Source organism: Triturus cristatus, chromosome 3_1 (assembly GCF_964204655.1).
Source record: "Triturus cristatus chromosome 3_1, aTriCri1.1, whole genome shotgun sequence".
NCBI lineage: Eukaryota > Metazoa > Chordata > Amphibia > Caudata > Salamandridae > Triturus > Triturus cristatus.
In genome coordinates this window covers 694,756,823-694,775,433 of record NC_140583.1, presented here as the reverse complement: position 1 = coordinate 694,775,433, position 18,611 = coordinate 694,756,823, and positions in this window count along the sequence as shown.

The following is an 18,611-nucleotide window of genomic DNA, read 5'->3' as shown; positions in this document are numbered from 1 at the left end:
AATCAATAGCTGTTAATAATGAAGAGATATCTGGGACCACAGGGTATTGTGGTACAATACATTTATTTAATTCGCGCAGATCAATAACTAATCGATATACTGGTGGTGCTTTTGGATCCGTTCTTTTAAGAATCGGAATTATCGGTGAATTACATACATTGGAGTCGGTTTCCACAACCACTCCTTGTGCAATGAGCTCGTCAATGATTTGCAGTAAAGCCACAACAGCATCTGGTGGTAACTTGTATTGTCGCATTCGTGGTAGTACCACTCCTGTTTTTAGTGTGACTCGATATGGTGTAATGTTCATGCAACCAACATCAGTGGGGCCTTGTGCCCATAAATGTGTAGGTAAATTCTGCAGCCGGTGATCCATGTCTCTGGACACGTAGTGACCTTTGAAGTCACGTAAAAATAGTCGTACTCCTTCCGGAGAACAACATATTATAGCTCCTAGAGCTTTCAATGTTTTTATACCTAACAAGTTTTCTGGACATGATTTAGTAAGCAATAAATCTGTAGTTCGTGTCAATGGACCAACCGTAAGTGGTAGGGGTTGCGATACTTCATTAATGATAGGCTTTCCTGAGAATCCAAGGGAAATATTCTGTGAGCCTGAGAGGGGTGCCCCTGGAACTTCACTGCGTCGTATAGTTGTTCTGCTTGCCCCTGTATCAAGTAAAAACTTTCTGTCTTCCCCTAATAGTTCACTATGTACATAAGGTCCCTCTTGATCTACAGGAACCTCGATAAGGGGTAAGCCAACTTCCCTCTCTAGGCTATTTCATGTGTATCGCTGATAATCTGGATAATCAGTTTGTGCATACTGGTACATCTGTTGTGTTGTTGCTTGTGTTGCAGCAATAGGCTGCTGCTGTGGTGTGGCTACGGTCTGTTGTGGAGCTGCCTGTTGCGGAACTGGCCTAGATTGTGCATGCTGAGGGATTTGTTGTTGGTTCTGATCCTGTCTAGGTGGACGTGGTCTTTCCTGAGTTTTACCCGTGGCGATATTATGTTTCAGAACTGCACAATCGTGTATATAATGACCTTGTTGTTTACAATAGTTGCATGTCCCTTTCGCCGGACCTGCGGAATCACCCTTTTTATGACCATCAGCTGGAACTGACTGAGCCACAAGCATTTTCATTTTCGTGTCTTTCATACGTCTTTGTTCATGTTCTTGTTCTTCTCTAATTCTATTGTGGTGATATTGTAACATCTGTAACATCTGTGACGGGGTGTTACCTTGCCAGGTACTCTCAAATTTCAATACTCTATTCTTAACTTGCGGTAGGGAATTTTCAACTAATTTTGTCACAAACAGATGTGGATATGACTCGCTACTTGCTTTTATGCCACTATTTATACCAAAACATTTTTCAAATCGGAAATAGAAATCACTAGTGTCTTCATCTTGCTTTTGTTTACAAGCTGAGATTGCACCCCAGTCCTCCTTTTTCGTAGTTAATAAACGTGGCAATACCTGCACTAGTAATCCTGGTAGTGCTGTAGTCCTTTCCCCAAGCCCTGATCCTGCAGCTCGGGCCTTTTCTTCGTTTTCTAATGCTGTCCACTCTATCTTTTGGTCTCCTACCTCCCATTCCTTTTCTTTGAGTTTCTCGTAAATACCGGCAGGCATTAATACTTTTAATATTTTCATAATGTCGGGGTAGGTATACTCTCCCATGAGTAACATGTCTTTTATCTCACGGTGGAAACCTGCTGGATCCTTGTCATGGCTGGGTACTACCTTCTTCATTTCTAATAATTCAATTTTAGTTATGGGCGTGTACACAAACACGCGTTTAAAGGTATTATCTTCACCTCTGATTGGGTGTACTTCGCGTAAGGGATTCTGTCTATCTATGTGATACATTTTTCTTCCCATAGTGGGAACTGGAACATGTTCTGGGCATACGAAAACTATATACTGGTTTCGAAATTCTAGAATTTCTTTAATTAAATCAGTACCTGAACCTCTCCATTTATTCGTGAGTAATTCTGTCAATAAGTCAGGTAGGGGTCCAGGGTCGGAGTGTTGGCTTTTATATAATATGAGGAGGTGTTGAATCATGTATATACCAGCTAAACGCTGTTCGTATGGGGTAAGGTTCAGAAACGTGTGTGCTAGTGCATCTTCACTGTATTTGCCGGGACTGTCAGCCCATTGTACTGCTGACCTGGCCAATTCTTGTTCATCCATGGAATCGAGCATATGGTACCCCCTTCGGTCTCGGAGTAGTTTATCAGCAGCCTGGAATAGGTGTTCAGGAGACCTTGTATTTAACATAGGGGTTTGAAAATTTCTGTTACATTCTGGACGTATCGGATGTATCGGATCATTAAAGCATCTGGTATTATTAAAAGATCTTCCTTTACCTACATAAGCCATTGTCTCTAAGTGTCCAGTGGGCATTTCTGATTCTTCGTCCTCCTCTCCCTCTGATTCATGTTGGTCTGTCTCTAATCTTTTTTATGTATTTGTTCTACTTCTTTGCGGATCTTTCGGCACATAACTACTATACATGTCTGTTTATCGTGTTTCCCTTCTGATATATTCTGACCCCATTTGGTAAGTACCTGTATTTCCTTCTGCTCTACCTCAGGCCTGTCTTGGTTTCTGATCACACAGTTTATGAAGAAGCGTAACAGTTGTCTCTGTACATCCACTTTCTGGTATTCCATGGCTTCGTCAATACTTTCAGGGCCTCGCCCTGATTGGACAAAGTGATATATATTATCTAAATGTGCCAGCATTCCTGGTAACGTCGCTAAATACCTTGAAGCTCGTCGTATACGTAGTGATGACAGCAGCATACCGTCCCGTCTACCGGGCACAGGATCATATCTACAATCCACTAGGTGCTCTTTAAACATGTCGGAAGTTGCTAGTTGGGGTGTACGTTCGTATGCTAAATCTCTAAGGGATAATTTATTTCCTCGGGGTGGCGTGGCAAAAATTTCTGTCGTACCTCCTGTCGCACCGTCTGAGGTGCTAGGCACGAAAGGATTTGTTGGATGTAAGATAGAAACTGTAGATGTAGGAAAAGCGGTAGAAACAGATGGGCCTATTGGAATGTGCGTAGGAGTTTGTTGTTGCGGGGATACAGACGGATGATCTTGGCGTTGAGCACCATCGGTGGGCGGTGCGTGTGGCGGAGCATTAGCATATTCAGGAGCTACATCATCTAAGTAGGAAGCAAGGAAAACGTCTTTTGCTGTTTTGGGATGTGCTTTTATCGGGAGTAATGGAGGTGTCAAGTCTTTCGGTATTTCCGGGGTGGCCTGGGGTAACCCTTCAGCCAGAAGAGGATACATACCATTCATAAGAGTGTTTCGTTGTCTATCTACTTGTTCTGCTTTTACTCGGGTACCTTCCTCAACTAATATATTTTCTCGGGCTTTATTTGAATTCTCCCTACTTTTCTCTTCCTGTCTGAGCGCTTTTTCTGTACGTCTATATGATTCCTTACGCCATAATTCAATGGCATCTTTCTGTGACTGTCTGGCTTTATTTTTCCATAATACTTCTTCTACTCTCATGATGCAATCTGCATCCCAGGTCCCAGCTGCGGGCCATCTCTGACTTTCTGGTAAATCTTTGGTGTAGTCCACCCATAAATCAAGAAATAATACGGCATCTAGGCCATGTTTATGATACATAAAGTACCCTGGAGTGTCCCTAGGCGGAATGGGAACAGCTTCTTCGAGTACCCCTTTTCTGGTTTTGATCTGTCTTAATTTTGAGAAGAGCGGCATTTTTAGACCTTATTACTTAATCTTGAACACACTTAATACAATAAACACAATAATGAACAATCATTCACACCACAATATGTAGAACGTATTAAAACATTTAACATTTAACAGTTAACGAACGATGATAACTAATAGGAAACTTGTTACTGACATAATACCAACACTAGATAATACTGAATTATATGCAAGACATACTAGATATACTGCTAAACAGTACAGATACACTGCTGAAACAGTGCAGACCGGATTTGTGTACCCAAACCCGTCTTGACCGGCACAACCTATGTGCACGTCTGAATGCCTCCCCGGCAACGGTACTCACCGGGTAGCACGGAACGGAAGGCCTCGGAACTGAACTGAACTGGACCGGACTGGACTCGACTCGGAACTTCGGAACCTGGTGGGCCTCTGTATACCTCGGATCTTGCTCTCTCAGCTAGGCTCTGGTCGGGATACTTCGCACTTCTCACCGCCTCGTCTGGGTGTTGATCGCAGCCTCAGTCACCCCCGCTTGGCCGGAGGGAGATACAGGAAATCCTGCGGGTACGCGTTGTTGTCCGTCCAGCTGGGGCAGGAGACCGGGCCTGCAACGCACCTCCGGCGCGTGAGATGAGAAAGTGTCCCTATTCGGGCGCCAATTTATGTGGTAAATATTTTATTACCGGTACTATTTTTTATGCGGTAAAGTCTAGTAAGAATAACTCAGTATAAATAAGAGGCAGAATCCGTGGTATTAGAGGTTCTGAAAGGCTTTATTCCTCTACAAAGGAATTATGGTTCGAACCATAGGCATCAAATTCCATCACCACGAGGGTTCAGGAAGGGAAGGCAATACATTATTGACAAGTAAAGATATTTATATGAAAAGCATTACATTAAGACAGATGCAGGAGGCGTAACAGCTGATAATACAGATAATAGTACACATACGTAATGAAAATAGGCGTAAACATAGGCGTAACTAGAAACGTCATTAAACATGATGTCACAAGTGGGTGGATCCATAAGAGAATCCTGCAATGTCAGCAGAAATACTTGGCAGAGATGCGTGCGCAGCCGCATGACGTGTGATTGACGTGCAACTAGAGGGTGAAGGGGACTTGACATTTAGCTCTACATGTGGGGACAGAAGTCTGAGGGGTCATGTCAACCTAATCCCAAATCATATCTAATGTCTTATGTTTAAAGAACTGTATTATCCAAAAGGAAAGGTCTCTCGGACGAAATCTATTCTATACTGACTGTTAGTGCGTGTACAAGCGTCTAAGTGTCTACATGAGATGCGAGGGGGCAGGAATCTTCCATAGTAACAGGGGCTATGAATTACTTGCGTGAGGACAGTGAGGCCTGGCCCTTTGCTCGGTAGCTGGAAGAATGTTTACCTAAACTACTAGACAGGAATGCATCGGATGAGGAGCGGAGCAGATAATCTTGAAGGTGAAATACAGTTTTTGGCAGGCAACGGGCCGGATCAGGCATCGTTAGCCGCGCAGGGAGTAGGACAAAGTTCATGGATACAAATGCGGGCTCGGACTGGAGCTTTCAGAGGTAGAAGGCAGGAAAAGGCTTGATGGCAGAATTCAGGGCCTACTCGCCTGAACAGTAAAACATGGAAAGTGAACCACATAAAGTCGGTGGCCTTTCATACTTAGGAACGGAATATCCGACTCATTCATGGCGGATCTGAAAGAGGACATGTTGATGGTGGACGCACATGTATTTGCGTCTTCATAACTGGAACTGGAGGGAACATACATGTACTTGTAGCATGTACATGGAACCGTTGGGGTCTAAGATAGGGGACATAACTGATCATAAAATTCATATTTCCTCAAAGGTGCAGCAGTAGGGAAAGTGTTGGATGTAGTAGGGGTGCAATTAACTATTCTAACTCCAGGTAGGTGCAGCAGTAGAGAAAGTGTTGGATGGTGTAGGGGTATAATTTACTATTCTAACTCCAGGAAGGTGCAGCAGTAGGGAAAGTGTTGGATGGTGTAGGGGTAACATTTGAGGTATAGTATTTACTTTTACATCCTAATTTGTTTTTCTTCTCTTCTCTTTTCAGATAATGTCTAGTCTTGAAGCTGCGAAATACATTAAATCCAGGAAAGGAAAACATTTATTAAACCATGGAGGATACATATATAGTAAGGAAAGAATAAGTTTTCCTAGAAATCATTGGAGGTGTGTGCAATACTACACTACCCATTGCAGTGGCAGAGCGGTTACTCTTGATAATTTAGTTGTGAAAACAACAGAACATAACCACTCTGCCTCTGCAATGGAGGTAGAAATAAGAGAAACAGTTAACGAAATGAAAGCTATTGCAAGCACCTCCAATGATTCTACAGGATCCATTTTAAGAGAGGTTGCACAGCATGTCCCCAGTCATGTTGCTAGTAACATGCCTATAATTCCTAATTTGAGAAGAATTATTCAAAGACAAAAGCAGGCAAGTAACATTCAATTATCTACACCACATTCTTTCTCTGACATTAGAATTCCACATGATCTTTCTATTTCTTTTTCTGATGAACCTTTCCTTTTGCATGACAACCAAAACCCTCAAAAACGAATTCTGATTTTTAGTACCCACGTAACCTTGCAAAGTTAGAAAATAGTGAAATTTGGATGATGGATGGGACGTTTAAAAGTACACCCCATCCTTTCACTCAAATTTATACTATACATGCAAAAATTAACAATAATGTAATTCCCTTAGTATATAGTTTGCTACCTGATAAGACTTCTGCAACATACTCTGAACTTTTATCAGTTATTAAAAGTAAAACATCTCAAAGTCCTAGGAAAATAATAATTGATTTTGAATTGAGCATGATCAATGTGATCAATAAAACGTACACGGATACCCAAATTCAGGGATGTTTTTTCCATTTTTCCCAGGCTTTTTGGCGTAAATTACAAAAAACATCCCTAGTTGCAGAATATTCTCGTGATAGCAAACTACAATTTGAACTAAAAAAATTAACAGCACTTTGTTTTGTTCCTCCCGATAGTGTGGACGAGTACTACACTGCAATTATAGAATCTGCTTAATATACAAGTAATGAAGAGAAATTGGCTCCCATCCTAAATTATTTCGAGGACACATGGATTGGGCACCTAAGCAGATCGGGTCGCAGGAGGAAGCCACGATTCCATGTGGAGTGGTGGAACTGCTACACGAGCTGTTTAGAGGGAGAAGCAAAAACAAACAATGCCATTGAGGGATGGCATAACTCCTTCAACCACACAATTGGCAAACCTCATCCAAACTTCTACTCTTTCTTGGAAACTTTGAAGAAGGAGCAAAGTTTTCAAGAAATGAGACTAGCCCAAACACTTGCAGGTAGTCTAAACCCACGAGTAACTGTCAAAACTAAGGAAATGTCTGAGAGACTATTGGCTATATTACAACAATTTTCGTTGTGTGTGGCTATAGACTACCTGGAAAATCTTTCTAACATTCTTTCTTTCTAAAATTAGTTTTGTACTTACTTTCTTGGTTTGCTTCAAATTTAAATATCATTTAATTACAATTGGCATACATTTTTTTTCCTAAAATTTTTTCAAACTTAAAAGTCGGGTCTCCTTATTTTTTTATTTTTTTTCAAATCTTCATTTTTTGCAAAACTACCAATGTGACCAAATCTACTGTTCCATAGTATTCGACCAATTTTTCTAAAACCAAACGCCAGTAGATTAATATCAGAAAACTTCATTATTAACTACCACCCTAAAAATGCACCAAAAATCCAACTACTCAAAATTTCAGAAGTCAAGCAATTATCCAAAATGCACAGTTACTTACATTTTTGTAATGAACCAATACATTTGCGCGACCCGACATAGGCATAAATTAATGACATAAATGTGGACATGATTTAAAACATTTTCAACATCAATTAGTTATTCCGCAACCTCTCCTTATTCTTTTCTTACTATATATGTATCTTTAATAAAGGTTTAATCTATAAATAAAAGTGAAAATGTTTCCTACCTGGACGCAGATCAGCTTCCTGCTGCTTCCTCCTCCGATGCTCTTCAAAATGGCGCCTTACGTCTACGTTCACGTCATGACGTCATCGCGCGCATCAATGTTTAAAATGGACTATTTTATTTACTTTATCTGTAAATAAATGTTTATAATTGTAAATAAATTATGTATATGTTTTCTTAAAAATGTACATTATGTTTAAAAAATCAATAAAACTTAATAGTATTTTCTAAGTTTGTTCCAATAAAAAAATATTTAATAAACCTTATTTGTTTACTGTTATTATTTTTTTAAATTGTAATTTAAACATGTAAAATGTTATTTTTTATTCGTAAATTTACTAAATGTGTTCCTTACCTCGACTCTATTTTCTTTTTCCTTCCAAACTTGCTCTTTCTTCTCTTTCTGCTCCTTCTTTTCTTGTACCGCGGGTTGTATATTCTGAAGCTGCCAAAATAAATGAAGGACAAATAAGCTCATAGACTTCAATGCAAAAGCGTGGGAATTTTTTTTAAAGTAAGTTCTATTTTCTTTGCTCTATTTTCTTTTGGTATAATTTCATGTTAAATACATTTCTAATTACTCTATTAATAATTTAAATATTTTATTTATTGTTTAATTTTTTTGTTTTACATTTCTCATATTTTATATTAAAATACTCCAAAAGTACTCTTACTTTTTTTTTTAATTTTATTTCATTCATTACATTTTAAATAAGAAGGTTAAAAATACTCAAGTATTAATCTTTCATAATACGAATATTTTAATAAATTTTTAATTTTTATTTTAATAAAAATACTCTAGTATTAATATTTTATAATTCTTCTCATATTTTACTTTTTTACTTTTTTTAAAAATAATGTATACACAATATATAATCTTTCATATTTTTAAAAATATAATACTTAAAATAATTAATAAAATTTTACTTAATTATTTTGTAATACTTCTCATATTTAATATTTTTACATATTTATTAATTAATTTTTACACAATATTTAATCTTTCATATTTTTAAAAATATAGTATTTTATATAAATAATAAAATATTATTTAATTATTTTTTATATACGCCAACAGTACTTTCTTTTTTTAAATCTTTTATAATATTTAGTACATGTTTTTATAAGAAAGAAAAAAATAATCAAGTATTAATTTCTCATAATACAAATCATTTATTATAAAATTTATATTTATGTATTTTAACTTAAAAAATACTCTTTGATATTTGATTAATACTCAAGTATTAATCGTTTATTAAACTACTCACATTTTATAATTTTTCTAAATTATTAAATAATTTATACTCAATAATTACTCTTTCATATTAATCAAATATAGTATTTTATATAAATAAAATATCAATTTTTTTTTTTTTAAAAAACATTTAATTAATATTTTATTATTTATATAAAATACTATATTTGATTAATATGAAAGAGTAATTATTGAGTATAAATTATTTAAAAATAAACAAAACAAAAAAATGCGTTGTAATGGTATATGCGTTGTAAAAGTACTTACCATATAACAGCATGCGTTGTAAATGCATGCGTTGTGAAAGCTTTTGCGTTGTAAAAAATGCGTTGTAATAGCATTGCGTTGTAAAAGTTGCGTTGTAAAGGTTGTTTCCCGTACTACCTGGATGATTGCAGGAGTGAATCAGTACTCTGCAGGGGGACTGGTTAGATTGTGCACATTTGACTGTAGCACTGTGTGTCATAATGCCTTAGTCATTGTACAAGAGCATGGATAGTGATTGGATAGTTAGACTGCTGATAGTGGACAACAGGGTGACTTTATACCTGCTTGTGTTTTGGCACAGAGATTAGATAAGGACATGGTTCTGTCAGGATGATTGCATGAGTGGACAGAGAGTGACAGTGTGATTGGTGCTCTGCATGACTACTACCTAGATTATTACTAGAGTGAATCAGTAGTCTGCAGGGGATTAGGGGACTGAATAAATTGTGCACATTTTACTATAGCACTGCGTGTCTTAATGCCTGAGGCATTCTACAAGTGCATGGACAGTGACTGGAGAGTTAGAGTGCTGGTAGTTGACAGGACAGTGAGTTTATAAGTGCATGTGTTTTGGCACAGAGATTAGATAAGGACACGGTTCTGTCAGGATGAATGCAATAGTGGACAGAGAGTGGCAGTTTGACTGGTGCTTTGCATTAGTACTACCTGGATTATTGCAGGAGTGAATCAGTACTCTGCAGGGGGTCAGGGGACTGGTTAGATCATGCACATTTGACTGTAGCACTGCGTGTCTTAATGCCTGAGTCATTGTACAAGAGAATGGATAGTGACTGGATAGTTAGACTGCTGGTAGTGGACAGCAGGGTGAATTTATAAGTGCTTGTGTTTTGGCAAGGAGATGAGATAAGGACATGGTTCTGTCAGGATAATTGCAAGAGCGGACAGAGAGTGACAGTGTGATTGGGGCTCTGCATGACTACTACCTGGATTATTACAAGAGTGAATCAGTAGTCTGCAGGGGGTTAGGCGAGTGCCTAGATTGTGCACATTTGACTGTAGCACTGCGTATCTTAATACCTGAGTCATTGTACAAGAGCATGGATAATGACTGGATAGTTAGACTGCTTGTAGTGGACAATAGGGTGAGTTTATAACTGCTTGTGCTTTGGCACAGAGATTAGATAAGGACATGGTTCTGTCAGGATGATTGCAAGAGCGGACAGAGAGTGACAGTGTGATTGGGGCTCTGCATGACTACTACCTGGATTATTACAAGAGTGAATCAGTCGTCTGCAGGAGGTTAGGGTACTGGATATATTGCGCACATTTGACTGTAGCACTGCGTGTCTTAATCCCTGAGGCTTTCTACAAGTGCATGGACAGTGACTGGAGAGTTAGAGTGCTGGTAGTTGACAGGAGGGTGAGTTTATAAGTGCTTGTGTTTTGGCACAGAGATTAGATAAGGACATGGTTCTGTCAGGATGATTGCAAGAGTGGACAGAGATTGACTGTGTGATTGGTGATCTGCATTAGTACTACCTGGATTATTGCAGGAGTGAATCAGTACTCTGCAGGGTGTCAGGGGACTGGTTAGATCATGCACATTTGACTGTAGCACTGCGTTTCTTAATGCCTGAGTCATTGTACAAGAGCACAGATAGTGACTGGATAGTTAGACTGCTGATAGTGGACAACAGGGTGAGTTTATAACTGCTTGTGTTTTGGCATATGTTAGAAATGGGGGTCTCTAGTTGGCAATGGCTGGCCACTGTCCAAGTAGGGACCATTCTTCCTAAGTCAGAGTAAGCAGCCTGCACCCTTTGACAACCCCTGCTCAACCCTGTGGTAACGTAGCACGAGCAGCTAGGCTTATCTCAGAGGCAGTATGTGAAGCATTTATGACCATACACAGTAATATAATGAGGAACACTACAAATGGACACCACTCAAGTAGTTATGAAGAATAGGTATTTTTATATAGACTTAATCACAAGACCAATAACAGTACAAAATCCACAATACTATAAAAATATAATTACTTTAGAAATGCTGCAAGGAAAAATAGTTCAGGATGCACAAAATGATGTCTAGTTTAAGGCAGGGGTCTCTGCGGCCCTTTTAATCACAAAGTATCTGGTTCCTGGAGCAAAGCAACAAAAATGTCGCTAATGAGTTGTAGCGAGAAATTTCCTCACGCTAACCAGCGATGCGTTGAATCCTCACCGCAAGGGAGGATGATGCGCTGGGTTGCGGGCAGGACAAAGCGACAAGCTTCCTCACGCTAAGCCGGTGATGCGATAAAATCCTTGCCGCGAAGGGAGGATGATGCACCGAGCCTGTTGCGTGTGCGACTCTGCTGCGTTGAAGAAAATTACGTTCCGCGAGGGAGCGACGATCTGGATACGATGCGGGGAAAATGGCGAATGCTCGGCGTACGCACTGCGATGAGCTTGATGCGATGATTTGGGGTTAGCGAGCGCTTTGGGGCCCGCTAACAAACAATGCGACAATCCTCGGATAGCGGGCGTTTTCAGGCCCGCAGACAGGTGCTGCGACGATCTTCGGATAGCGGGCGTTTTCAGGCCCGCAGACAGGTGCTGCGACGATCTTCGGGGTTAGCGAGCACTCGGCGACAGCGGAGCGGCGATTTTCCTCACGCTCACCAGCTGCAGCGGCTCGCTAACGGGGGTTAGCGTCGATTTTCAGCGCTCTCTTCTCAACAGTAAACTAGAGGCCCTGGAACTCACAGGAGCCTCACCTGCCGATAGAAATCCTCGCTGGGAGGAAACAGGAGGCTGATGGTGGAGTCTGATGGGCCTGAGACTCCAGCAGGAGGCTAGCTCTCTTCTAGCCCTTGGGTAGTTGCTGTAGCTAAAATAAAAGTTCAATCCAAGTTTCTTTCCTCTTCTCTTGAGTCCAGTAGTAACAACTGCAGGCCAGTCCCAGAAACAGCACACAAGCACAAGGACAGTCCTTCTCCTGCAGATTCCTGTAGTCACACAGACAGAGGTTCTTCTTCTTGTTGTCCAGGAGCAATACAAATTGTAGGGGTTTGTGCACAAATATTTATACCCCCAAAGTCTTTGTTCTTAGGGGTCCCAAGTCCCTGAACTCAGCCAGAACCAGTTCTGCCCAGCCCTGGAGCACTTTGTTGATCAGGCTGCATCCTTCCTTTCAGAAAGAGGGGGTCTGCCTCAGATGCACAGTGGGAGGTGGAGCCAGCATTCACCTTGCCAGGCACAGCCCTATTCAAGTGCAGGAGCTACCCCTCCCCTCACACCAAGGCAGGTCGCTCTATTCAACCCAGGTCTGACTCAGCCTGCCCTGTCCCTCCAAAACCAGACAGCCAATACACATAATAGCAGAGCAAACTGGAAGGCTTAGGCAGGAAAGTACCTATACTCTAAAAGTGGTAGTTTCAAACACAGAATATAAAAATAACCTTCACTAAAAGATGTATTTTAATATTCTGAGCTCAGGCATACTAAATTCGTTTTTCTACCATGTTCTGTGGGTCAGTTAGGACTATAGAATGTAATAGCCCAGACCTTCCATTCTGGCCTATGGAGAACAGGTAGCCTTACAGTAGTGAAAAACGAAATTGGGTGTAATTCACTACTAGGACATGCTACACACATCAGGGCATGTCCTACCTTACACATACAATGCGCCCTATCATAAGGGGGGTTTACAGGATGCCAAGGGAAGGTTTAGGGGCTGGGAAGTGGGAGCACTTCACAGCCAAGATGGCAGTTCTGGACTGCACGCAGACACTGCAGTGGCAGGTCTGAGACACACTTTACAAGCTGCTTCTGTGGGTGGCTCAAACCAGTGCTGCAGGCCCACCAGCAGCATTCGGTTTACCAGCCCTGGGCACACACAGGCCACGCTACGAGGGACTAACAGGTAAACCAAATAAGCCACTCATGGATGTACCAATTCATATGTCATCTTTACAAAGGGAGCATTCGCGTTGTGGCACTGAATGGCAGTGGCACAGCGCCCAGAGCATCTACAACCAGCAAAAACAGAGGAGACACAGCGAAAAAAGGAAGGGAGACTCACGCCAATGGTGCCAGGTCTAACACACGTCCCCTCCAGCTGAAATGTGGGGAGATCTACCCATCCCCTGGGAGGTTCTCATCACTAACGCGGAAAAATCTGGACAGACCATCAGCATTGGCGTGTTCTGTACCAGGGCAATGTTCCACCGTAAAGTCCATACCCTGTAGGGAAATGGACCACCTTAACAACTTGGGATTCTCACCCCTCATCTGCATCAACCACCTGAGGGGCCTGTGGTCGGTCTGAACCCGGAAGTGAGTCCCAAACAGGTATGGTCTCAGCTTCTTCAGTGCCCAGACCACAGCAAATGCCTCTCGCTCAATCGCACTCCACCTCTGTTCCCGTGGAAGTAACCTCCTACTGATGAAGGCTACAGGTTGGTCTAGTCCCTCCTCATTCATCTGTGACAGAACAGCCCCCACCCCATGCTCTGAAGCGTCTGTCTGGACAATAAATTCCTTAGCAAAGTTGGGCGCCTGGAGTACGGGTGCTGTACACATGGCAGTCTTGAGGGCATCAAAAGCTTGCTGACAGGTGTCAGTCCAGTTCACAATCTTTGGCTGCTTCTTGGAAGTCAGCTCAGTCAAGGGGGCAACGATGCTGCCATACCCCTTGACAAACCTCCTGTAATAACCCGTGAGTCCTAAGAAGGCCCTCACCTGGGTCTGGGTCCTTGGGGGCTCCCAAGCCAGGATGGTCTCAATCTTGGGCTGTAGAGGGGCCACCTGGCCACTCCCTACCTGGTGTCCTAAGTACACCACAGAACCCTGCCCAATCTGGCACTTACTGGCCTTGATTGTGAGGCCTGCTCTGCGCAGCGCCATCAACACTTCCCAGAGGTGGCGTAAGTGGTCCTCCCACGAGGAACTAAATACGGCAATGTCGTCCAGGTAGGCGGCACTGAAATCCTCCAGCTCAGCCAACACCTGGTTGACCAACCTCTGAAAGGTGGCAGGGGCATTCTTCATCCCAAAGGGCATCACACGGAACTGGTAGTGCCCATCTGGGGTGGAGAATGCGGACCTCTCCTTTGCCCCATCAGTTAAGGCGATCTGCCAGTACCCAGACGTTAGATCAAACGTGCTGAGGTACCGGGCAGCCCCTAACCGATCTATGAGCTCATCAGCTCTGGGGATGGGGTGCGCGTCGGTCCTCGTGACCGAATTGAGACCTCGGTAGTCCACACAGAACCTAAGTTCAGGGGTGTCACCAGGCGCTGCAGCTTTTGGTACCAAGACCACGGGGCTGGACCAAGGGCTGATAGAGGACTCAATCACCCCCAGGGCAAACATTTTGGAGACCTCCTCCTTAATGCAGGCCCTTACCCTGTCGGTCACCCTGTAAGCCTTGTGCTTGACAGGAGGACTGTCCCCGGTGTCTACCTCATGGACGCACCAGTCAGTGACACTAGGTACCAGGGAAAATAAATCTGGAAATTGTCCCAACAGCTGGTGGCAATCTCTCTGCTGTTCTGGGGTCAGTGTGGTGGAGAGGACCACACCCTCCACTGACCCATCCTTCTCTCCTGCACACAGGAGGTCAGGAAGAGGCTCACTCTCCTCCTCCATCCCTGCATCTGTGGCAAGAAGCATGCCCACTTCAGACCTCTCAAAGTGGGGCTTTAGGCGATTCACATGCAGGACCCGCAGGGGGTTCCTGGGAGATTTAAAGTCCAACAAATAGGTAACTTGACTTTTTCGCTCCACCACCTCAAATGGACCGGTCCACTTATCTTGGAGCGCACAGGGCTCCACTGGGGCCAGTACCCAAACCTTTTGACCAGGTTGAAACTTGACCAGAGTGGCATTCTGGTCGTGCCAACGTTTCATCTCCTCCTGGCTGGCTTCCAAATTTGCCTCAGCAATGTTTCTGAAACGCCGAGTTTGGTTCCTGAAGGCCAGGATGTAGCTACACACATCCTCGGGAGGTTTCCTGGGAGATTGCTCCCAGCCTTCCGTGACCAAACTCAGAGGCCCTCTTACCGGATGGCTATAGAGCAGTTCAAAGGGACTGAACCCTAAGGACTTCTGTGGCACTTCACGGTATACAAACAACAGGCATGGCAAGAGGACGTCCCACTTCCGCCTCAGGGGCTCTTCTAGGCCCATGATCATGCCCTTCAAGGTCCGGTTGAATCTCTCAACCAGACCGTTACCCTGGGGGTGGTAAGGAGTGGTGAACTTGTAAGTCACCCCACACTCCTTCCACAGAGACTTCATATACTGGGAGATGAAGTTGGTCCCCCTGTCGCTCACCACCTCTCTGGGGAACCCCACATGGGAGAAGATCCCCATCAGTGCACGTCCCACCACGGGGGCCGTCACTGTCCTGAGCGGGATGGCTTCAGGGTACCGGGTGGCATGGTCCACCAAGACCAGGATGTACCTGTTGCCCATGGCTGTCTTGGGGTCCAGAGGCCCCACAATGTCAATGCCCACTCTCTCGAATGGGGTGCTAACAACTGGGAAGGGTTGGAGTGGGGCTTTGATCTTCCCCCACTCTTCCCACTTGCCTGGCAAGTCTCACAGGTCCTACAATACGTATCTGAACTCTTGCGCATCTGGGGCCAATAAAAGTGGGTGACCAGCCTTTCAAAGGTCTTGGTCTGCCCCAGATGTCCTGCCAATGGAATGTCATGAGCCAGCCCCAGTAGGAAGGTTCTGAAGCACTCGGGTACCACCAGCACACGGGCTGACCCCGGCTCAGCAACCTTAGGCTCGCTATAAAGGAGACTGTTCTCCCAATAAATCAGATGTGAACCGGACATATCACCTGCTGCCTGGGCTGCAGCCTGTTGCCGCATACCCTCAAGAGAGGGGCAAGTTCTCTGCTGTTCACAAAACTCCTCCCTGGTGGGCCCCCCTTCCTGCTGCCACTGGGTCAGCTCAGGCAGGTCCCCCAGGTCGGTACTCTGCTCCCCGGTAGGCTCCAGGGCATCCCCCTCAGGGTCTGCTCCCTCCTGGGCCGTGGGAACCAAGGGGGCCGGTTTCCCGCGCCCCCTGCCCCCTCCCTCTAAGGCAGGGACCTGGGCCATATTCTCAGGCTCCAGGTCTTTTTCAACACTCTCTTTGGCTGCCATGGACCGAGTGGTAGCACATGCCCACTCAGGCAGTCCCAACATTTGCAAGTGAGCTCTCCTCTCCACTGTAGCCCACGGTGAGTTCTCTAAATCATTGCCCAACAGACAGTCCACAGGCATGGCGGGCCTCACAGCCACCTGAAGAGTTCCTGAGACCCCCCCCCCCACTCAAAGGGAACCTGAGCCACCTCAGATTGGCTCTCTGTGTTGTCTGCAGACACTACTGGGTAGAATGCATGGGGCACAACCTGCTCTTTGGACACCAACCGGGAGCTGACAGCAGTTACACTGGCTCCGGTGTCCCTCAGAGCCTCCACTCTTTGGCCATTGATGGTTACCCACTGCCTGTATTTTTTAGTGTTATCAGGCAGTGCAGGCTTAGCAACCATTTCAAAGTCTCCTAGTGAGACAAGGGTCAATTCTACGGGATCCCACCCACCTTGGGCACCCATCTCCTCTTCCCACAGGGCTACACTAGCAAGCTGGCGGGGTGGTGCACGGGGTGGTGCAGGAGTATCCCTTTGGGGACACTGGGGATCAAAGTACCTGTGGCCCACCTGGCCACACTTAAAACAAGTAGGGGGCCCCCTTGGAACAGGCCTACCTGTTGGGGGCATTGGCTTCTTATCTTGGGGAGGCTGGGACACCACTGCCTGGTTCCCTTGGGAATTATCTTGGGGCCCTCGGTGGAACTCCCTTGGTTTACCCCTGTCCCCCCCACCTCTCTGCTGGGGACCCTGCCCACCTTTGGCGAAGTCTCCCACTGGACCCTTGCGAACCCGGGTGCTCACCCAGCGGTCCGCCTCCTCAGCAAGCTTCCTAGGGTTAGTCAGCTTGCAATCTATCAGATGCTGGCGTAGCTCAGGAAAACAGTTACTAGAATATTGCTCCCATGCAATCACGTCATACAGTTGCTCAAAAGTTTCTACTTTGCTGCCTTTTACCCAGCGCTCCATTGCTCTGCCAAAAAAAGACACATATTCAACCCACGTGGTACCCTCTGTCTTCTTGCAGGTTCTAAATCTCTGTCTGTACATTTCAAGGGTCAAACCATAGCGGGTAATCAAAGCTTCCTTCATGTGGGCATAAATCATCCTACTTTCTGGGGGTAGGTCCAACAAGGTATCCCTCCCCTCACTCACAAAGCATCCCCACAACCCCACTCCCCAATCCTTCTCAGGGACCCGGTGGGACACCATGGCTAATTCATAAGCGGCAAACCATTGCCCAATATCCTCACTTTTATGAAAATCTTTAATAACCTCTTTAGGTATATACACTCTACTCTCAGTATGCACTACCGGTATGCTGCCACCAGAGGGGGAGATCTCAATACTCTTGGCCTTAATCTCCAACTACCTCAAAACTCTCTCATGTTCAAATTTCATCTTCATTATCTCAACTTCCAACTTCTTATTCTCTAGGTCTCTCTGATCATCCAATTTAAGCTTAGCCATCTCCATATTATGCCGCCTATCTCTCTCCCTGTCCTCCATCTCTTCTGGAGTCAGGCCCCTTGAGGACACACTAGTGCCAGGGCTGGAAACTGCTTTATCCCCTACCAAATCTACAATTTCTTCCTGCTGCTCTCCTGCATTCTCTCCCCCCTCCACAGGCCCTTCCTCATTCCTAGGGGCATCCCTGGCTTCTAGCCAGGCCTTCAACGCCTTGTAATACTCTTCCCTTCTAGTTAGACCTGTGATAGGGACTGTGAAGCGTTTGCAAAAATATTTGAGCTGCTTGGCATTGTAGGTGTCTAATTTCTCTTCTTCCCAGGAGAGATCCTCAGAGGCATTGGATCTGGGCTTGCCCATTGTGGCAATAACTGGCAGTAACGATCAAAAATAGAATCAAAAAATCTCAACAACGTACGTGGTTATGTTATGGTCTGCACTCACTAGTAGTGTACACTATAATTACTGTATGTAATCATAAATGCAAGTCCAGATCCTCACCGCTGACCACCAATGTTAGAAATGGGGGTCTCTAGTTGGCAATGGCTGGCCACTGTCCAAGTAGGGACCCTTCTTCCTAAGTCAGAGTAAGCAGCCTACACCCTTTGACAACCCCTGCTCAACCCTGTGGTAACGTAGCACAAGCAGCTAGGCTTATCTCAGAGGCAGTGTGTGAAGCATTTATGACCATACACAGTAATATAATGAGGAACACTACAAATGGACACCACTCAAGTAGTTATGAAGAATAGGTATTTTTATATAGACTTAA